The sequence below is a fragment of the Tetrao urogallus genome, assembly GCF_951394365.1.
Source record: "Tetrao urogallus genome assembly, chromosome: 1".
NCBI classification, from domain to species: Eukaryota; Metazoa; Chordata; class Aves; order Galliformes; family Phasianidae; genus Tetrao; species Tetrao urogallus.
Window position 1 is genome coordinate 164,469,514 of NC_136813.1, and position 24,138 is coordinate 164,493,651.

General features: G+C 37.3%; 1 protein-coding gene across 2 annotated transcripts in view; it reads right to left on the minus strand.

The window, feature by feature from the left end:
- PPHLN1 (periphilin 1) overlaps positions 1 to 24,138 on the minus strand; it is a gene marked incomplete at its 3' end in the record, with an annotated part of 62,959 nt that overhangs the window by 2,942 nt on the left and 35,879 nt on the right. The window lies entirely within an intron of this gene.

Genomic DNA, 24,138 nt, shown 5'->3' on the forward strand with positions numbered 1-24,138 from the left:
ACTATTTTTAAGAACTGCAAAAGTATTCAAAGTTGCTGCAAATGAAGATAGTGGCCATGCATATTCATATCCATCTTCTCTGCAGAAGAGTAGGAAGCTAGTACTGGGAAATAAGCAGAGAAATGTTGCTTGAGAAAAAGAAACTGCAGAAAATACTCCAAAAAAAGCTCTGTTAGAGAAGAATACTAGAAGAACTTACAACACAACAAGGTTGCAAAATATCCCCATCTTTAAAATTCCAGCTGATACTGATTTTGAGTTCAAACCGTGGAACATTTGTCTGTAAGCAGCTGGAGCTGAAACCTGAAAATGATTCCATGTGTGGGGAAAGAAGAAATAGTGCTTTTATACTGAAAAGCAAAAATGCAACGATACCAACAACGTGACCATTCTGTCTAATGTATGTGTCAAGTAACCCTGAAAACAGCTAAAGCCATAGGATGATCATTTACTGAGGCCATAGTGTACTTTCACACTCTGAGCTAAGCTATAGCACCAGCATAATGAACAGAACGTGGATCACTGCAGCAAGCAGATGGAGGAAGAGTAGAAACAGGTGTTCTATTCCTAAATATCTTTTTTTTTTCAAATGTATGTCATAATATATACCTGTACTCTAAGTACAATTTACCAATGAAGGAAAAGCTGCATTCAAATTATCTCTGGAAAAGCTTTCCAAGGTCAGCAAAACATCTATGAGCTCAGAGGATCACAAAGATGCTTACTTTATATTGCTCACATGATATTTTAACTTCTTTTCACTCATGCATGATAATAGCCTAGAAGCTCTGGCTGAGATCAGCCCTTCGCTGTGCTAGCCTGTATAATCTAAAAGTGTGTTGCACCCACAGCAAGTCAGTGAACACTCTTCCTATGTTCGAGAAATCTAAACCAAAAGTTGAACCACTAGGACTGTTTAAATACAGCTAAGTGCCTTTGATCTAGTTAGAACAATAAGGATGTCAGCCCCCAGGTACCTTTTCTGCCCACCAACTGAAGGTGACTGAGCCCTACAACTTTCCAGAGTTAACTTCAAAGCACCATCAACAGTGACTTAAATAACAATTTTCGATGCTGATGTGAAAGAGACGAAGGATACTGCAGATTCTCTTCTACCTCAGGGACACTGACCTCTGAGGGTGGAGAGGCAAAAGCAACCACCTGGAGACTACTCATTTATTATATTCTGATGTCCCTCCTACAGTGATCATCTAATGTCAGTTTTGACTTAAATCAGATGATGCTTGTGGAATGGCTCAGCTGACGTATGAGCACCAGCTCATACCATCCTCTAAACATCATCACCAAAACCTGGTTGTAATTTCAAATTCTGGGTGTGGGTGAAATTATACCTAGGTAGGGAATGCCTTGATGTCATGCCTACTACTCACTGACAGTCTGCATCACTTCCTTTCCATGCCTTGTACAGTATGGTGTACTTCTCCAAAACTATCTAGAGCTGCCCATTCGTTTTGCACAACAGAGCTGCTAGACAACATACATGAACAGTAATGAGAATAGAAATCAGACAATAAAATTTCCCCCGTTGCAGGAGACTACAGTCTGCAGGAGACTCAGATACTTTGACTCCCTAGTCTCGGAGTGTTGCATACCTGGCCAAAAAGCTTTATTTCAACAATACAAGTAGACACAGTAATCAAAGGGGCTGTGGAAAACCAGGAAGGTTAAAGTGGAGATAATCACAAACCTTATTGAAGCCTACGGCAGTTTTCCCAGCTTAGCTCTACATCCTGACCCTCCGTTCAGCACAGGCAAAGGTGAATTAGGGCTGTGGCACAGAAACCACGTTAAACAGCCTGCAACCCTTAGATACTAACTCACCCTTGAGAAGATCCAGCATGTTCAGCAATCACAACCCAGTGCTTGTGATTCATGCAAGTAATCACTTTATGTATTATCTTTCAGAAGACAGAAACTGCTCCGTTACTAAGGGCACAATTCCCACAAATATCAAATGCTCCATGCAAGGAGAGAAGCAACACACTCCCTGATAGCTATTTGATTTCTGACAAAGGCAGTGCTTGAACTTGCAGAGCACGGGGTTGAAAGCCATACCACATCCCCTCCAGATATCCCATTAATGAAAGAGCAAACCGCCCGAAATCTCTCTCACTTCAATGAAGCCCCAGGGCTCCTCTGCAGCAGACAGAGGTAACAGCTTCCATTCCCCCAGCTGAACCACGATAGCTAGGTTGGTATAGCCCTCTGGTGGTATCAGTCAGCTTTGTATTTCCCTTCCTCAGCAGCCCTAAAATAAACCCGACAAAGCACTCTTCTGTTAACACAACCACACCTCTGCCAGGTTTTCCCAGCATGAGCAGACTGACTGTGAGCTACACGAAAAGATTTTGTAATGTAGACCTAGCTCTGAGCTGATTGCAAATGCAATAAAATCTTACATTGTAATTGTGCATGTAAGTACTAGCAAATTGGGAAGTTAGTGAACAATCAGCGACTTCAATATTGCTGGTAACAAAGAATTTTCCTTGCCACAGACTTCTTCTGAAAGGAATTATTACCTCTCCCCGAATGACTCTTTTTTAATTTACACGCTACATTAGATTTTTCTCAACCATGCAAATTAGACTACATCCACTCTCCTCAAGAACAATAAGCTAATGCTCTGCTGAAAGAATACAGAGACATTTCCATTACTGGAGTGGCAATGTAATTGTACTGCTATGTTTATGAGCACAATATATAAACTTATTGCTCCACAGTGCAAAGAAAGCTCAGAACTGTCATTAAACCACTGCAAACAATTCTCGTGATCAAGACATTTAAAATTGGTTTTCATGCAAGATTAACTATTTTTTACGGTTACAAAAAGCTAAATTAGCGTACAACAAATTTAATATTTAGCTACAATGTAGGGATACAATTTTTAATTATAACATATCAACAAGTCTATTCTATTCCTTTCTTTAATATGCACTAACGATTTTGCCTTCAATCCATGCAATAAGTTTTGCACCCATTAATCAATGCGCTGTTTAAAGGCCGATTAGATATTCATTGAAATGCAAATTGAGGGAACCAAGTCATTTAATGTACTATATAATAATGAACAATTTCATGTTAATTTGCTACTTATTGGAGATATGGAAAACATTTAAGTTATTCGCACTTAAATGCAATTCTGCCTCCCTTCCCATTGAAAGTTTCTAATGCTTTCTTTAATAGATTTAATCAGCTTTCAGAAATGTTAAAACATTTTTTTGGCATTTAAATACCTGACTGAAAAATCTGCTGGAACTCCCTCACGTGGGATAAATGCCAGTACAGCCATCATTTTAGAAACCTGAATTCTGATTCTGACTCTGCTTTCACCAAAACCACACAACCAAGGTTTCCCGCTCCACTTAAAAGTAGAACTCTATCACAAAGAGATGAAAAATATCCTATAAAATTGTGTGTTGTGTGTGTGTGTCTACAGCAGTAATCTGCCTGCTGAGCTTACACGCATTTTTAGCCTGAAAGCCCTGAACAGTTGGCTTGGGACCTAAGATCCAGCTCTTGTCTTCTCCATTCACTGAGAAGAAAACATGCAGACCAGATGATTGACTTCAGTGAAACTCCCAGTTTAAGCTCATCATCTGGACACTCCTTTGCCTCAAAGCTGCCCAGCTGACACCTCCTGCAATGACAGTGAAGCCACAGGGTTTGCACAGGGTGGAGCTCACTGTAAGAGAGGTGTATGACTGGCTCCAGCAGGCAGCAGCTGAAGTAGCATCGTCATCATGATCCCATCTGCAGCACTTGCCCCTTCTTCCTGCAACTTCATGCAGGATTCTGCCTCTGAGCAACAGTGCTCCTAATTATGATCCCTGCAGAGGACACCCGTAACTCCTCAACTTTCTTCTTTTTGCTTTCACTATCCAAACTTAAAAAAAAATTAAAAAAAAAATCACTGTCTTGTGCATGCACTCAGTGCTTATGAAATGATGTAAAGATGGAATATACGATTTTTGTATGACACGTAAGTAGAGCCAAAGCACGAAAAGCAATTAAAAAGGCAAGTCCTCACCAACTGTAGCAAGTGTTTGCAGCTAGAGGTACACAACAAGGACAAATCTGTAGATCAGGGCTATATGGGTTGAACAACCCTTGCAAAAGCTAACTGTGTTGAGATCAGTTAGATACCTGCTCATATGAACTATTGAATTGTCTCAACTCTCTTGTAAGTAGAAGTGAACAGAGAAAGCAGATCATCACATATGTTTTAACCAGTGCACTGTAAGATTAAATTTAAACTGCCATGACTTGTATTTCTCAGCCATAAAATTAGTATCTGGGAAAATTCAGCAACAGAAGTTTAGTTATGAAAGCTCACGTTTTTTTAAATACTTCTCCATTGCTCAAAATTTATTTAGGTACAAATCAGTTCAATAAGGAGCAAAAAGTTTATTTAAAATGCTTTGCTAAGAAATCCATATATATACTTCAGTAATTTTAAATGCTACAGTGGAGGATTTTAAGTGAATGTTTAAATGAACAAGAATTTATATATAACAAGAAGTGTTCACAGCAATACACTTCATTTAGTGCTATATTTTGGCAATAGCAAGTGCATTATTACTTCTTCCAGAAATGTCTTGGTCAGCCAGGCAAAAGCAGCTCCCATGTGGGAGGGCAAGGACTATTATGTTACATGGTTTTACTGGAGATAATTCTTTACTAAACCAATCAGACCACATAATAACAGCATTCTAACACCAACTACAGGCCCTTGGAGACCAGTTTGTGTGTGGCCTAGATTTCATTGGCTTCTTTACAACAGATGTGTTGGACGAGGGTAGTGTTACTTCATATACTAACTTGTGTGTTCTGTAGGTAAAACAGCACTGTTAAAGTTCTACCTCTCACATATTCATCTCAGAAAGCATGTGCCTTCTGCAAGCAGATTATAAATCCAAAATCAAATAGACCATAGCAACTACAATTCACCACTGTCTATACTATTCCAGAAGTACTGATTATCTCTTAAAGACCTACCAACGATACCTTGCCAGCTCACATGTATGAATACCCTGATACATGTTTAAGAACGATCAGCCACAAAAATCTCTGCAAGTAAGTCAAAAAAGTCTCCCAGAGTATCAATTTAGGTAGCTATTAATTTTCTCTTGTTCTATAATGATCTAAAAACCTAGAAATTGCACTTTTTATGGGACCATAAACTAAACAAAATCCAAAAGCTCTTCTCTCTGATGGATGTTAAAACGAAAAAAAAAGAAAAAAAAAAAATTAAATCACATGACTTAAAATGCCTGAGTTCAGGATTAAGCAGGAAATAATCAGCTTTATGCCAAAGGAAGGACCTCACCCTGCAACTTTTTATTTATAAAACACAGAATTGATGGAAGCTATTTCCTAAATGTGTTTCACAGTAAACTTATTGCTCTATCCAAAACAGGAAGGGTGAAGTTTATCTGCAGAAGACTGTTTGTCTACGTTAATTCTCTCATTCCAATTTCTTTAATAGCTTTCAGTTATGCCCACTGACCATAAAAGAAAGCAGTATTTGTTTAAGCTTCATCAAGACGGGCTGCATATTAACGGCAATAATGAGAAACCACTCATCATAAAAGCACACCACCATTTTTATAGAGAAAGAACGGAAGTTTGAAATCCACATATATGTACTGTGTTGCAGTCAAAATCAGCAGCAGTGCATGAGATTTCAGCCAAAGTGACCAGAGGTTTTCCTCAGGAATACTCTTTATGTTTTCGATTCCAACAAATATCCTCAGGTGTAAATATTCTCAGAATCCACATTCAGCATTAAGAAGGCTTATTTTTGTCAATGGGAAAGAGAGAATTTTATTCTGGAGTGTGGATCACCTGTATTTACATCACTAACACACTGTAAGAGAATAGTAAAAAAGGAAAAAGAAAATATACCTTCCTTTTCCACTTAGGAGCAACTAGTAGATGAGATGCACAACAACAACTACTAGATTAACTGCATGGTTAATTGGCAACTGATTGTTGCTGAGAACTCAAAGCTAACGGAACAGTGACTTTAAACCAGCCTCCAAATGAGAAGGCATTCTCATCATCAAAGCTTAAGAGTAACCTCCAAATAAACACACAATTTATAAAAAAAAAAAAAAAAACACAAAAAAAACACCACTATAGAAGCCAGTGCTGCTCAATCACACACTGCATAAAGAGATTACTACATGAAGTCAATAAAGAACTGTATGTAATGAACAACTTCTTCAGAAAGGAAAAGCAACAGCTGCAAGAAGAAAAACAATTACTTAGATTACCAACATTTTATTACTTAGTTTATGTTAAACCTTAAGGTTTCTGAAAGTTTAGAATTACTTCACACATTATACTGGTCTCACAAACCAGTTTTAGTAGTGCTTCAGTAATGAACCTACATTTTTTTCATGTCCAAGTCATGGTCTTGTCTCATCCTTTATCCATGTACTAACTTTGAATATAAAGTTAAGAAAAAAAAAAAATCAATGAAGGCCACATTTTTGAAGACTTACATAATTATCCCCTAGAACATGGATGGGTATCTTTTCCCATACACAGCTGTGGCAGCTGAAAAGGCCATTCCCCTTTGCCACCTGTCAATATCTGCATGTCAGAAATCATCACCTCTCTTATTTGTGAGCCAGCACTATACAGGACCACCCTTAAAATTTGATTTTAGGCAAAATCAGGCTGATTAGGTCATGTGTAGCACATCAGTTGGGCTGCAGGGAGGAGCAGGGGACTTCTCTGGGGTCAGAGGGTAACGAGCAGCTGTAGATCACACCTAGAGAGGACGTTCAGCCTTATACTAGTGAGGCTAAACATGTAGGTCTGAGTTTAGCTGGGACCTCTCACAAAACTGCTATCCAAACACAGCACATAGGATCTGTGCTTAAATGACTGCACATCTTAGTGTGAATCTTCAGTCAAACACCAAATACCTTAAGAAACAGAACAAGAAAGCTAACATAACCCATAATAGTGGGGGTGGAGGAAAGAGATCAGAGAGGATATATGATGAAACCTCATTTCTTTTTGCAAACACATTCATTTCTTCCGTATTTTTTTTAGTGTTTTACACTCATCCCTCTTTCTGAACCTGCTCCTGCAATTCTAGCTGCTTCAATTTTGAAGCTGAAATCTGATCCAAAAATGGGTAAAAACTGAAAACATGTCTCTTCCTAAAGCAAAAGCCACAAGGAACAGAGCTTGTCTTTTATGGTTAGTAAATCATATGTCTTAGGGCAGTGATTACCAATTGTGGTCCAAGAGAATGCAATACGACTTCTGCATTTACTCAGAGGATACATTGCTGACTGTATCCCAGAGCACTTGAATTAGTTACTGGATACATTCAGAGCACAGCTCATAAGAGATACTGAAGAATCACAGCAATTACGTGGTTCAAATACCTTGGGAATCGCTTATTTTTATTTTGTAAACTACTTTTCCACGTGAGAAACAAGCATATTGTATAAAAAAGTATTTTTGAAGATCTTCTGAAACGAAGAACATTGGCTTCCAATGTCCTCATTTCATGCCTTCATTAATGAGATAGCTGAGCAGCGCTGCAGCATTTCAGCACAAGAACTGCTACCTATCAAACTCATTAAAGGAATGTCTGCACCGTTCAGCGCAGTGACACCAAACATTTTCCAGAAGTCGTCCAACGGGGTGAACTGACGGAGGACAGATCTGGAACGGACTTGGCGAGGTATGTGAACACACTCATAACTTTTTGAAGTGTTCGCTTGTCTTCAGATTCTGGCACCCACTGAAAAGTTTTGAGTCTGGTTTCAGTCAGTTGTTACGAAAAACATTATGATCTATAGAAGAAAACTGGGATCAAATACTTCCCTTTGGGGGGAGGTGGGAGAGTATTGAGAGCTTTAGCTCTGTATTTACCGCATAGCGTCAAGCAGCTTCCTGTGATCCCTGACATCTGTAAATTATGAAAACAGCACAATGCAACAAAGCCCTTACACAAGGACTTGGAGTTCTAGACTCTGTGCTCTTAGATTTATCTCATGAAATACCTTATTTATTCTTATCATAAAACAAGCTTGTGAGTAATATGGTAAAGCATCATATAATTTAATGATTAAAACAATAAAAAAAATTAAGTCTAAAATAAATCATTTGCTGCCTAGAAGCCCAGTTGACTTCATGTGGGCAAAAGAGATTTGCTGAGTAGCTTTAGCAGCGTTATGAACTGTGCTCGCTTGAGAGATGCAGCAAGCTCTGCCTCTGGCCAGCACCCCAACGTGCAGAACTTGGGCACGTCACACAGACAGCTGAAGGGATGGGACTGAGCCTTCAACTAAACAGCTGGTAATATTTCACATTACCACCAGCACTTTGATGATTTGAAGATATCCTCAAATAATTAGGAATCTGCTAATAACTGCAAATAGACTTTGCCATATTAATCTGGGGAAATATTTAAAATCTCTTAGAAAAGAAAAAACAAAAAAAGTATGGTAATAGTACAATAACAGTACCACAACACTGTTCATATCTATATTCTGTTTTATATTTTTCTTCCTTGCAAAGCTGATTTCTGCATACTTTCAGGAAAGTAATGAGAATGCTTGGCAGTTGTAATGATACAATGTTTTAGTGATCAATTTCTGCCAGTTAAATAATTCATCAGTCTGCTGAAAAACTGCTTAAAATTTTTAACAGACTGACTTTGCACTTATTCTTCCTCTGACAGATTTAAATCCCCTCCTGTATTTCATGTTTTATAATCACTATATTTTTCTACAGATTTCTGGTCATTAAAAGCGGTGTTTTGGGTTCAGGAATTTTAAATTATTCACTACAATAATAAAGAGGTAATACAAAAGATCTAGTCAACGACACTGGAAACCACAGAACTATACATGAAAGCATTCAATGACTAAAACTTACTGCTGCAATATAAATAAACATTTTATGCTGCATCTTGAAGCAGAATAATAGCAGTTGCAGATAAAGTCTACTGATGCTAAATTGATACAGTGTGTTTTGGATAAGAACAGCATGGAAAGAGAGCAGTGAAGTCTCTTTTGATAAGCAGAGCTAAATAGTTTACTGCCTGAGATAAAAATAGGCTTCTAAAGGTCAAACTCTTGAATGCAATAGCCAAAAGAAACAGTACCACACCATTTACCTTTTAACCTTACTTCATAAAAGATTACCACGTGCTCTCAAAGATACAGACTAGACGGGGGTTATTCGTACAAACATATCCTGAAAAATAAGGCATTCCTCACTTTGTGCAGCTTTCCAGAACTTTTTTTTTTTTCTTTTTTCCTTAAACAAAAACAATTCATGTCAGTCAAGATCTGGCTGAACCACAGTGCCTGGAAACAGAATTAAACAAGGAAAAAATTTAATCAACTCGAACAGACCAAGTCAAATTCAGTAAGAAATGAAATCAAAATGCATGACGTTCTCTCATTTCATTTAGAAATTCCAGCAGGCTTTTTGTTTTTTAAAAATCACATGAGGGTATAAACATTGCAAACTTTCTATTTTCAAGTCCAGACATTTTGTTATTTCAAGAATTAGTATCCACAAAGAATTGATTTATTGCTAAACAAAGGGTATTTTATTTATTTACTTAAAGAGTACCATGATCTGTGTAGGATGACAACAGCAACTGTTTCTTCAAAAAGAAAAAAAAAAAGTTGCTTTCTGTAGGGTAAGCCAGTAGCTTACGTTCTTAATAGAAAAGGTACAACCATCACTTCCCATTCACCAGCTTGCAATGCACTGAAACCAGTAACTGAGACTGTTGCTTAGTTTTAATATGAACCACTGTTTCACTCCATCTTACCTCAGTTTAGCATTACCCTTTCTCATCTGTTCACCTCTTCTCTTTGTCCTCAGCACTTTGCTGCTTAGCAAACATTACTACAGACAAGGCCATGTCATTACTACTCTGAAGACCTTGCAGATGGTCAAGATGTATTTAATAAAGCAGCAACTCTAAGCAATACTCTTACTGCCCTTGCTTCTGCAACCACTTTTGCTACACAAGTTTTCTCCATTCCCTCTTCTGGCGTGACTTCACTCCAGCTTTCACATAATGCCTTAAATTCAGAAACATCTTGAAAAATATTTTGCATCAAGCAAATTACGTGATCATCTTTATATTAATTGTGACATAAAAACAACTATTCCAGAGTTTATGTATCATGGATTTCTATCAAATACGAAAATATAAAAGGTACATTTCATAACTAAACAGAAAATTTATTTAAAAAGCAGAAACAAACGCTGTACCCCATATACCTACCTACACATGCATTCGTTCTTTCAGAGCTTTCATTTTAAAAGTATAACATAGTAGTTCTAAGAAGTGCAGCAAAAAGCTACTGAAAGGTATACCTACACTGAGCAACCTACACAGAATTGAACTGCAAATATACCAGTGTAGTCATAAAATTTACCTGACAAGATACTAAGACACAATTATCAAGTTTTGATCCTGCCTCCTCTAATATCTCAGCTGGAAAACAACATATCATCATCTCTAACAAACCTATGCATATCTTACTGTTAGCTCTTCAGCAATGTATTATCCTATTTTTCAAGAATACTTGGTCTTATAGTACAGCAAACTTGGTCAAACAGCAGATGGGAGATAAACTCAAGCCAGATATAAAACATGAGCCATATTACTACAGAGACAACAGACTTTCAAAAATATCCAATATCGCTTTAACAAAGGAGTTATAAGCGATCAAACCCTGCATTTCCCTAAAGCAGAAACAAACATTTTACGATGAATGCCATGATTCACAAAAGTGAATTAAATGGTCTACAGACAGAGTATGGAAAGAGGATAATGCTGCAAACTACGCAGTCCTCAATATATTGGAAGTATGTATCTTTGGAAGTCCTCAATATATAGCACAGAAGTTACCTTCCATTTTCACTGGTACTGTCAAAAGTACCCACGTGCAAAAATTATGTTTCCCCATCAATGAAAGTGTACTTAAATCAATATAAATATACAAAGAAAGAATAATATTCACAGTAGATGAAACACTTCTATTCAGAACCCTTCCTCTGAGCTGCTTACCAGGACATGGCTAACACCCAGATGGACTAAAATGCTTGAGAGCCCACTCACTATGATGAAACATGCTTTTCTTGGTAGCAAAAATCCCACCCTGACTAAAATAGAAAGAAACACTCCTCAAACAGAGTCCCTTTGGTGACCAATCTAGGTCATAAAAGACAATATAATTGCTTCAAATTGAAGATTTTGTTGACCACTACCCTATTCCCTGAGTACTGGCTGACAAATTATGTGGAAAATTCACACCAAGAACACATAATATGCTTCTTTTTTTTTTTTAATAAGTAATTTTAAAAGTCTTTTTTACCTAATCACATATAAATTTGCAATTTTAGATTAATCACATCTGGATTAAGTATGTTAATGACTCAATACTACAACCATTTTACTATACATTCACTAGCGTACAGATCGTAAGTGTCACATTTGGAATGCAGATGCAATTCTCAATCCAAGAGCAGACTGCAAGGATAGTAAGACCAATAGTTTCGTTTTACGTATTCTGAAACATTTCACTGTGTTATTAGAAGCATATATAACTCATAAATGGGTTCAAAACACCAACAGCCTAAACCAAATCAAGGGTGAGTCAGAGAGCCTCCCACAGCTTGGAGTTAAACATTTAGGTATCCTGTTACTAGAAACTCAAAGGAAAACACATTAACTGACTTCACTGAAACAGGAAACAGAATCTTTGAGTTTATCTTTGCTTCTGATTTGAGAGAAAACATTCTTGCAAGAAAACATCTTCCAGCAGTGAACTAAGAAGAAAGGAAATTGTACAGAGAATTGTAGTTATGCCTAATTATAAACTTGAGGAAAAGCTAAGAAAATTATTTTAAAATGGATCGGGAGAGTTTTAAGCTATAACTAGACATCCAGTTGGACAAAGAGACCAGTAACTTCATTCAAAACAATTTTACATTAAAACATTCATATCATGTTGATTGTTAATTGAAAAGACATATAGTAAGCCAAACTATAGAGTAGAACAAACTATAGCATAACATGTTTTTCTAATTCTTCAGCATGCAATTTCAGGTGTTCAGTGCTGGAACAGTGCATTTTTTGCCTCATGACTCCATTATTCCTTCCAGCAGATGCCCCAAGGGTGTATAGAGGGGAAGACACCTAGCAGGTAGCACCTGACTGTTTCCCATTTGTTTCTGGCACTAGAAATAGCAACGAGTTTTCTTGTGTGATGTAGTATCTCCACCCTCCAGCCAAGGAGAAACTCCACTGCATTTGCCCATGGGCTTCAAAGCTTCTCCTGCAGAATTAATTACCATCTCCACCCAAGTTCCTCTTGTTCCTCATAATTTTCTTTTCCCCACCCTCTTGGCTGGGGTTCCTGATCTTGGCACAAACCTTTTTTTCAAATGCAAGTCCAGTCCCACCCTTGTTCATTGCTTTCCACACTCAATTGCCAGCCCTCTCTTGTCACCACAAATCCTTTCATCTCTTCCAGTTTGCCTCCACCCGCCAATTCAGAGGTCACATCACTGCTCAGTTACACATAGTTCCATTTCATCTCCTCCTCAGCATCCTTTTCCTCACACTCTTCTGTATTCTCTCTTGCATCCAGTTCTCCTTCCATTACCCCTTTGGCACAGTCCACCTCTCTCAATAAATACATAATTTTGACATGAAAATTCCTATGTTTACATTCACACATCATCCTACACTGGTTTCTCTCTTTTCAACTCTATGAAAAAGCTACATTTTGTTTGGGGTGGTGCACCACTCACTGCCAAAAGCTGGCCTCCATCCCTTTGCTGGGAAAGCAGTGGGTCAGCAGGTCCCATCAGTCAAAGTAATCTAGTCTCAGGTTCCAAGGAGATTGCATCCAGCTCTCAAGTCCTCCCAAAAACAAAGAGCCAGTATTTTAAACTCTAACAAAGTCTTTGTTTCAACCATCATATTCAGTGGTAGATAACAGAATAGGATGCATTCAGCTTCAATGAAGATGTGTTCAGCTTTACCTCACAGAGTGTTGTGCCTCTATGCGGAAGGACATTTCGCTGTGATTGCATACTTCCAGTTCATCGTCACACTAGCTGACAGGCAATAAGTAAAACATTCAGAAATATTTTGATCTTCTTTTTCCTAAAGGTGCAAATACTTTAATGAACTGCAAGATGTTAAGAGTCTGCACTCAAAGGAGCATTCTGTACCCAAAACTGATTTATCTTCTTACCAAAATCACTGATTATTGTGTCTGCTCTTTCCTCTGAGATCTACTCCCAGCAAGATCCAAGCTCCAGCAAACCACCTGGAAGATGCTGCTATGAGAGTGTTTAGTAATGCACTAGCCCTCCCAAATAAGTCAACTGGGACTCATTTCTATGAATCTTGCTCACATTCATAGAGATACACAGAAACAAGGTTATTCAAGATAAAAAATAAAAAATTTAAAAATGGTGATGTGTCCTAGAGAAAGAAGATATTTCTGGTAGCTTTAGACAGAAATAAATTATCTTTTATTTTTCAGAAGTTTTATCTTCCCTGTGACAAAAAACACAAACAAACAAACAAACAAAAAAAAAAAACAAAAAAAACACCACACAAAAAATAGAAAAAAAAACAGTTACTATGGAATTGACAAAGCCACGTAAGAGTGGCTTCCTGGAGACTTGTGCTCAACCTCTTAGTAAATTTGAGTATCTCAGGCAGTGCTTTCAAATCACTAGATGTTCAGAGATGGTAGCAGGCAGTCAAACAACAGCTAGGCAGCATGGGAACTCACCTGTAACAGCAGGCACATTGCAGGAATCACAATGAATAAGACAACTAGTTTAAAAAAAAAAAAACACTCTTGTTTTCTTGATCCGATTTCTTGAACTGCCAAAACTGCAATACAGTTGCTAGCAAATACTTTGTAACATGCAGCTGTGGTTTGCAACAGTAATTTTTATTTTTTTAAGAAAGAAGCTAACAAACAAAAAAATACAGCAACTGCAGCACATGCTTAAGAGGATGTTTTTATGCCTCATGAAATGTGATCATACTGATTGGTCTTTCTCCAATGGAACTTAGACAGTCTTTTCTACTGTCTACTTGCATAACACTTGTAACAATTAATCTTGGCTTATGCCTAAATTGAAATTTAATTGAAATCTGAGAATAGATGCAAAAGATACAAAGCACAGATACTATGTGATTGCATAAGCTAGTTTTCCCATGAAGCTAAACAATAATAATTTTAAAAGTAATAAAACGGGTAAATTTCTAGTTGTAGATGATCACTGAAAAATTTGTGTCAGCACAGCCTATCTATTCCAATTCAGTGTTTAACATGCTTACATGGAAATTTTCTATTCAAGGAGCATGTGACTCAAAAAGTTAATATATGAATTATTTTCTACACCAAGGTGGTGAACTGCTTCTGAGGTGTAATTACGGTCAAGTAAGTACACACAGCAATGAAAATGTTGTAATGAAACAAGTACTTAAGCTATTTAGGGGACAGGAAAGGGGGAAAGACTGCTAGCAGGTCAATTAGCCCATCTATTAAGGGTTATTAGTGTCATTCAGAGAAATGCACAAAGTTCAGCAGTTCAGAAAATTAATGTATAAATAGTCCTTCTCAAGAAGTATGAGAAGCTAAAGAATCATGAACAACCTGACCCACTTGATTTTGTCAGTGTTCAGTTTCTGTAATTTTTATGAGTCAGGTTGACTCTGTGAGCCTTTAAAAGTCAAAGTGCCAAGGTAAAATGGGCATACTGCAACTGCAGAGCCTTTGCCCCATGGGGAATCCTGCCCCATTTATCTGCCACATCTTTGCAGTTTGCCATTAAACATGATGTGTCCAAATGTGTCTGTGACCAGACAATTACTGAGGACAGTCACAGCAGTAGAGCAAATAAGAGTCAAACGAAACAGAGAAATGGTACTCATGGGTTGGTGATAAATGATGACATGCATTAGTCATTTACATCCCAAGATAAAAATCTAGTTTATATAATCTTGACTTGCAGAAGAACCACATGCATAAACTACTTGTGCAACAAAAGATTTTTTCTGCATCATTTAGGAAAGCTCTTGTTTCCAAAACCCTTTGGAAATAACTTAATAACCTTATGAAATAAATAAACAGATTAAAAATAGAAATATAAGGTTGCCTTACATTTTAAAGATCAGAGCACATAAATACTTTCTATGCCAAGCATTATATACACGCACACACATAAATAAATACGATGTGCACTCAAAATAATTTGAACAAAAAAAAAAAAACAAGACTAGTTATCTGTAAATTGTAGCTTATTTTGTCTGCTTCCAAAATGCCATGCAATTAATAGCTTTCAAATTACCAATGCTCAGAAGGAAGAACAACCTACTAAAAATGTGCAGCGTACCCTTTAAAATGCAACAACTTTAATCTGCTCAGTGGAGTAAGTGCCAGAAGAAAGAAGACATGATATGGACTGTAATTCAGAATAACGAAAGAAATACAAAGTCTATAGAAACCAAGAGACAAAATCTATCACGAAGGTGGTTTTTGACATAGATGATCCTATGTTTATAGGGGAATGTCAGTGTTGTATACAAATCAGATTACAAATGGATTAGATTTAGAGGATTAAATTACACGCACCAGCAAAGCTGGCATCCACAAAATAACTTTCTGCTAAATTAAGATCAGCTCAGCAGTCTGCAAAAGAGACACAAAAACCAAAGCTGTAGATTCATTCACACTTGAGCAGATTTTCCATATGCATGGTTGTCTGCGTCACACTTTTCTGTTTCAAGCTCCTGAAGCCTGAAAGCTCTCACCTGTACAGGAGAGATGGCAACCAGTTTCTATGCCAAACATCAAATACTTTCTGCCACCAACTTCCTTTTGACTGCATTTCATTCACTACTTACCAATCACAGAATCACAGAATTGTAGGGGTTGGAAGGGACCTCCAGAGATCATCAAGTCCAAACCCCCTGCCAAAGCAGGTTCCCTACAGCAGGTCGCACAGGTAGGCATCCAGGCAGGCTTTTTTGTATTTTTCAGTGAGTTACACATTTGACTTTATGAAACTATCTCCTTTCATTCATGACACTACATGCCCGACATACATCCCATTTTATCTCCAAGTCTTTCAGAACACAATACAGACTTCATCAGGAATAATAATACCATTATTATATATATAAAAAACCATCTCTCAAATCCTTTAATGTTCTTTTGTTAAAGCAAGAATATGCAGGAGACAAATATGGAAGACATGGAGCTTTCTCTTTTTCTTCTACATGAAATTCAAGTTCCCTTAAAAATAGGAAAGGAGGGGGAAAAAAAAGAGAGAAAAAAGCAACTCATACACACAAAAATGACATCCTTCAACCCCAAAGGAACTACTGCATTTGTTAAGGCTTTGCCTATTCACCATTTCTGTTTTTAATCCTTTGGCTTTCCCAGGAGGTTCTTCAGTGTCAGTTCTGCTCATCTTTCCAAGCACCCTGACATCTGACATTTTCCTCATTAGGGAATTTCTCCTAATTAGCTCTTAATTTTATATATATATATATATAAAAACATAATAGATATATATATATATTACATTTATATATATATAAGGGTTATTATATATAATAATATATAGACATCTATATTTATAATATATTATATATATTATTATATATATAATATTTTATATTTATTACTATATATTACATATAATAATATATAATAATATATTTTATAATACATAATAATATATTGTATTATATTATATATATAAAGGGTTATATATTTTTAGATGGCTTCCTCTCTTTCAAATTTTCCAATTCTGTTTAAACTTCCTTTTTTATGCTAAGCCTTCTTCTTTCCAGTTTATTCAGTGTTACAGTTAACAATCACTGGTAGCAGCTGACTGAAAAAATGCTATTTAATGGACAAGTTTTTAGATTTTCATTATATCTGAACAAAAGTTGCCTCTTGTCTTACAAATTTCAACAGCTGGGCACTGAGTGAATCAGGTACAAGTCATATATTTTTGCTATTTTTATTTTTATTTTTTTTACTACATTCAGCAATTTCATCTAAGTACTACTACCACTCACTCATTTAAGTGTACCAGAGATCTACCAGCATCACCTACAAGCAATAATGCTCTTGAGATTGTAAGCAAACATTCCTTTTGAGATGTTGGAATGTGCGCTATTGTTTGATCACATAAATGAAGCATCACTGTGTCAAAAATTACATCAATGACTGGACTTGCCAACAAGTAGAGTTCCCAGCATTAGCAGCTTCAAAATAATGTGCTTAGCAAAGAACAAAAATTGTTACATTAAAAAGATAAGACAAACTGCCAAACTCAAATTCTTCCATGGACAGATGACAAAAAGCAAAAGGTGAATTCCATCTATTGTATTTGAGTCGTTAAGAACAACAATACCCCACTGCTACCTGTGTGCAACATTTCTGGTGCTAAGTTCTCTGAAAAGTATTGCCCTATGAGTGCTATACTTTAAGTAACATTCACTTTTTATCAGCTTTGCAATGAAGAAAAAGCTGTTGGCAAAGAGCTGAAATGCGGTAATACATTTCCTTATTAAAGTTTACCTGCAGGTGCTGAAGTGAAACGAGCGAGTCGCTCTGATTTTGCAAATGCAGCAGTCTGTAGTTAAGAACACTGCAGTCCATACCCCAATAACACATTAATGCCCATGGAAATGGAAGAGAACATGGCTAAATCACTGTAAAGTGAGGAGCAACTTCTAAAGTATCTGTAGCACAAGGAAAGTTTCCAAACCCTTCTGATATCCCAGGTACTCTGCTTTAAACCAATGCTACTTTTTTGCAATATTACAATGCCTTAAATCAATGATAATACCAAAATGCTGACTAAAACCTTTTTTCTTGCAGTCCTCATAAACATGAAAATACAGATTTCTAACAAACAGCTCAAATTTAAAAACTGAAATATCCCGTTACAAGAAAAACAAACAATGATATGTGTGAACTGTAAGGATGAAAATAGAAAAAAATTAATTGATTTGATTTCACAAATGTAAAATTCAAGGATAAACATTAAAAAAGTTATGAGAAAATTAGCAAGTGAAAATTAATACGGAAGAAAAAGTGAGTGAGAATGTGAAAAAAAAAAAATTACTTGTCCTCTATTTAAGGAGAAGAGTACTCACATGAGGAAATTGGTAAGTCACTGAAGGATGAAACAAGACCATTGGCAAATGCTACCATAAAAAAAAAAAATAAACCTCTTCAACTTTTCTGGGATCCCAAGCTACCCAAAACACAGACAAAAGTTTCTCTGATTAGGAAAAATAAATTAGCACACTTAACTACATCTTACATTTAAATAAACTAATGTAAGCTTAGACGAGGCATGACACATGGTATGGTACCAAAGAAATTAAATTGATGAAGTGTTCAATAGAAAAACTAGGAGGGAACCAAAATCTCAACAGCTTCCTCATTATTTACTCTCATCTAGATTATTACTCTTGTCTGGTCTACTCCCATCAGAAGCAAAGCATGTCTGACCTCATCTATAATCTGAGCTAATCCTTTAATGTGTTCTCCAGCTGCTCCAGTTCCTCTTAGCTTCACTTAACTTACCCACCTCTTAACTCACATTTTAATTAGGGGATTTTTTCTAAACTAGATCATTTTGCCTGAAACTAGCAGCAGCAGAAGCAGATCAACATGCTAATCTCTAGAAACTGCAGCCCACTTTCTTGTCTCAGCTGAAGACAAAAGGAAAAGTACAACTCAGGTCAGCTTCGAGTTCCTGTTCCTTCATTCCTTCTCGGAGCCCCATGCCCCCAGTTTATTCATTTATTTCATTGCAACTGCTAAAATACAATATTGAACCTAATATACCTAGAACTGATCAATATGGTATACACACTTACCATGGTTTCTCATTAGCTTATTCCTAGCCAGGATTTGGAAGCTACTTCAAATTTACACTGTTTCACCTTCACACCTTGGTAATGTCACCCACACATTCCTTCAACTCTCTGCCTCTCACACATCTGTTACCATTGAGGAGTCAGCCTCCTCCAGTTTCTGATGGTTTACAGAGCTTCAAAACCTAGTTCTGCCTTATTCATTCTCCTGCTCGATGTGATCTCATGAGTTCAGCACTGCCTCACCGACAGCACAAGATTAAGATTATTTTTTTTCTTATCAAAAAGTATATCATTTAAAGTAAAATGTTAAGTCCTGAACAAGAGAGTACTTAGCATTCCTGGAAAAGTAAAACATATTTTGCATGTAATGCCCTACATCTTCAGTCATTTTTTTTTTTGCTTTGTTTTTACAACTCCATTTCTTCCGAAGTAAGAAAAGTAACAAGCTCTTGTTCAGGTGCCATACAAACACAGGCTAACTTTAAGCATCCTGCTCCTAGAAGGACTAACCTGAAAACAGCGATTCCCTGTGCACATTTACAGAACTGGAGCATTTACTAGAGAACAGAGGAAGAGAGCACACTGTTGATGTCCAGTCAGATACTGCAACCCTAATCCATTGTCTTTGTTCTCAGACTGGCAATGGGAACAGGATGGGCTGGAGGGTGGAAAGGAAGGCATGAAGAATACTTTCACACATTGCAGAAACAGCAAACATTTTATCATGACAGAAATGTCTATATATTTTTCTGAAACAACATGCACTACAGCTATTAGAACCTCTTTTACTTACTGACTTGCAATTTTTGGGCCAGAGATTTAAGTAATTTGCCCAAAAATGAAAAGGAACTAGACAGCAGATCTGAAGACACAATGTGGATAGCCTTTGGATCCAACCATACACTGTTTCTTCCTACTTTACATGCACCCTATCTATGAGGTTGCAAATGCACGCTTTAGGAAATCTGTGCTTTTCAACATCTTCCAGCAGGAGGCTGTCCAATAAGGGTAACAGCATGCTAATATTACTGAGGGCTGCTAATTAGTAATGTTAACTTAGAAGACAAGTAAGCAAGCAATTAATCTACATTTGAACATAAAAGAATATCATTCTACTGAGCATTTTAAAATACTGTTTGAAAGCACCAAGTCAGCCAGGCCTAGTATTAAGCAGCAATTCCATTGTGAGTCACGAAAGCATTAAGTCCCCTGCTTCCTTCATAGATGCCAGAGTTCTGTGGTAATAAAAGTATTGAAATCTGAATGTCAAATCTCATTCAGAAACAGAGAGGTTTGACTGTTTGCCAAAAACAGGGAAGGTACTTGGCTCATTTGATAAAAATTTGTCTTCACAAAAAAAAAAAAAAAAAAAAAAAAAAAAAAAAAAAAGAAAGATTTTTCAAAGGTAATCCATGTCACTTTAACTTGCATATGCAACATTTAAGAAACTGGACATATAGTAATGGGCGAGTTAATTTGTTGCTGCAGACTTGATGTCTAGACAAGATAAGACATTTCAAGAATCCCTGCTCCTCATGCTCATAAGGAACAACAAAGAGATAGCCTTTTGTGTAACACTGCCAGCAAATTGCTCCAATTGTGAATTTAACACCAGGGACATATTTGTCATCACTTCCGAAAAAACACACTTCAGCACATTGCATATTAAAAGCATAAGCTGATACTTAACTATATAAAAACAGAAACTAAACAAATTAAAAAATACATTAATGTATATTGCATATCAGATGCAAAAGTGTAAGTGTGTGAAATTGTTACATCAGCAACTTGTGAACACTCATTGATCTTGACTTGCCAATGTCAAATTCTCTGCTATGCTATTTTTGAGTAACCAGACCAGTCCCAACCATGCTGACAACATACACCAAATTTCAAAATTATCGCTGTGGAGGAAAGAATGACATGTTCAAAAGCATAAGGAAGTGCTTACCTCTCAAGCAAACAGAGCTAATTAGCTCACTACTTTTGTTTTCAAAAGCCCTCCAAAGTTTCTGATTGCTTACAAATAGAATATCAAAAACCACATCATTTATCAAGACTCTGGACATATTAAACATTCACTGGACATATTAAAACATGAGACACACCAACACTGCAGAATTCTCATGTTGTACAAAGAAGCACAAAGATGGAACAGAATACAGACCAGAATGGAAGAGATCAGTTTTCCCAGTGCTAGCTGTGCAGAAGTACCAGGAAAGGTCCTGTTGCCAGCTGCCAAGTGGCAGAGGCAGCAGGTCCCAGGGCAGCTAGCTGGGGGACCTCAACCCTCTCCTGAGGGCAGTTGAGCCCACTCCAAGGGGAGCAGGTCCTGATAAGCAAGTGAGACCACCCAAAAACAGGGAACCAGAGCAAGGAGATGGGACTCTGCAGCTCAAGGATGGGGAACTGCCAAGATGAGCTGGGAGCAGAAGCCTTTGGTGGGGAAAAGAAGCACTTTGTGCAGAACAGTATACAGGACTGCAATGGCAGCTGAGCTGAGAGAGAGAGAACACTGAAACAATAGAAAAGGCTGTCTGAAGAAACAGCAGTCTCCCTCACTGGAAATATTCAGGACTTTACTGAGCTCTCAATGGCCCATTCCAAGGCCCTTCCAAGAGGATATCAGTCCAGGTGAGGTCCCCTGTGATTCGGTCACTAAACTGGTCATTTCAAAGAAGAGATAAGAGACTTCCAGGATCTGTGGTCCCAGTTCAGCCATGTTCTCAGGTGCCCATGCATCTTCAACCACACCTTTTCTTCTCAATTGATTAACCAGTACCACAAGCACAGCATAAACCGTATTGAGAAGTTCATCCAAATAACTTTTAGTAAGCAGTTCACCACAGGACTGAAAATTCAGTTTCCATTCAACTCTTTGCTCCCTCTCACCTTCCTTGTTAGTATTGGAGAGCTCAAGTCACTCAGAACGCACCTAAGTTTACTTTGAGATTCTGATGATGCAAAGCCAGTGCAGCACTGTACCAAGTAAGGGTGGAAGACTCACAGCACATCAAACCATGAAAACATCGTAACAAGCTTCCTGTATTCTTTTTTTCTACCTCCAACCTAATTCACAGTACTCCATTTTATAACAAACAAGAATTTTGTTCAGTTTAATAAAATGCACCAAAGATGCTTCCAGCATCATAAAATCTGATTTTAATTCTGTGGAAGCTGACACCTTCAATATTCAAATTGACAACGGGAGAAACCGGTTCTGTGAAATCAAAATATCTAAGTTATTCCTCAGGCTTTTCTGAATGAAGCTACTAAAAGCATTGTTTTATAAAACGTAATCTAGATTCCTCTAGAGATAAGCATCAACACTATCAAACATAATAACGTTAGATCACCTTGAAAACAAGATTTGTTTTTACGCCCAAATTTTCATCAGCCTTGACTATAAGCCTATCTATAGAACCTAGGGGCACATACATCTTCATGGGAAATAAACCAATCGTGGTTTCAGTACCAGAAGCTAAACTTTCCCAATTGTTGTTTTCTGAAAAATCTGCTCCTACTCTACTTTTTTTCCCACATTTTTCATTTTCCCATAGTCATAAGTTTATGTACAAGGTGTGAACACATGAACTGGTCATTGACACAAAGACAAATTGCATGATGATCCTAGTAGTTATAGCATGCTCCATCCTAGCCAGACTCACAAAACATGAAGCCATGTTCATACAAAATAATATAAAAAAAAGAGAAGAAAAAGAAGTAAATGAAAGAAAAAATACACAGAGTAGAAATTTGCTTTTCATTTATCAAGAAAAAGGAACAATTTTACAGGATAGAAAGTGGACTCTCATGCAAAAGAGCAAAAGCTACTACAACTCAGACAGAAGAAACCTAGAAAAAGCTTTATAAGATTACCCCCAGACTACAAGACTTCTTGAAGAGTATTATGAAATAATCATGAATGAGGTGATTTGTATTTCCTAGGTATCACAGGAATGCATGAAAAGATTGTAAATGCAAGTTTGAAGAAAGTCATCTCTCCTGCCTGAATTAAAAATTTTAAATGCTTCTTCCAGATTTGGGCAGAGTAGTACTGAAAAGTTAGAAAATCTCCAAACTCTACATTAACAGCAACGTAACTACGGAAAAAAATACTTCAGATGTTTACGACAAATGAAACTGAGCAGATTACCAGAGATATTTTCCCCACCGTAAAGTGATATGATAGCAAAGACTAGTAAATAAATAAATTGCTACTGAGCTTGCCCACAGACTGGACATTACAAGAGAAGCAACACAAATCTTGTTTTGTATTCAATCTATCCCCAAGCACTCTACATAAAAGAGAAAGAATTTCTGAAAAGAATTCCCTTCTCTCATCTTGATATCAACACTGCAGTCTAAGAAAAATGTAAAGACTCTTAATCCTTGAAAACAATTACGCAGGAACTGGTATTCAAAGCTGATTAAAACAACAACAGCCTGCTTCCAGTGTTCGGTCCCCAAACTGTACATATTCTAATTAAGAAAATTTACAGAAATCATTTTTGATGATTTCACAGAAGCACAGAATGGCCAGGTTAAAGGGACCTCAAGGATCATGAATCTCCAACCCCCCTGCCACATGCAGGGCCACCAACCTCCACGTTTAACACTAGACCAGGCTGCCCAGGGCCCCATCCAATCTGGCCCTGAACACCTCCAGGAATGGATGAGGCCTCCAAAACCTCTCTGGGCAGCCTGTTCCAGCACCTCACCACTCTCATGGTAAAGAACTTACTTGTTCTCATGTAAAGATATATTTTTAACTGCATTTAGAATTACCTGTTTATATTAGATTTTGGAACAGTTATTCCAAGCAGCAATCATTTTGTTGTAAAAGTACTTGATTTGGAAGGGACCATTAAAGGTCATCTACTCCAACTCCCCTGCAGTGAACAGGGACACCTACAGCTAGATCAGGGTGCTCAGGGTCTGGTCCAGCCTGATCTTGAATGTCTCCAGGGACAGGGTACCCACCAGACCCCTGGGCAATCTGTTCCAGCTCGTCCATATCATAAGAAACTTTTTTCCTATAACCAATCTCAATTTCCCCTATTTTTGGATAAAAACATTTCCCTTTGTCACCACAGACCCTAGCTAAACAGTCTGCCTCTTTAGACACTGAAAGGTCTCCATCAGGTCTCCCCAGAGCCTTCTCTTCTCCAAGC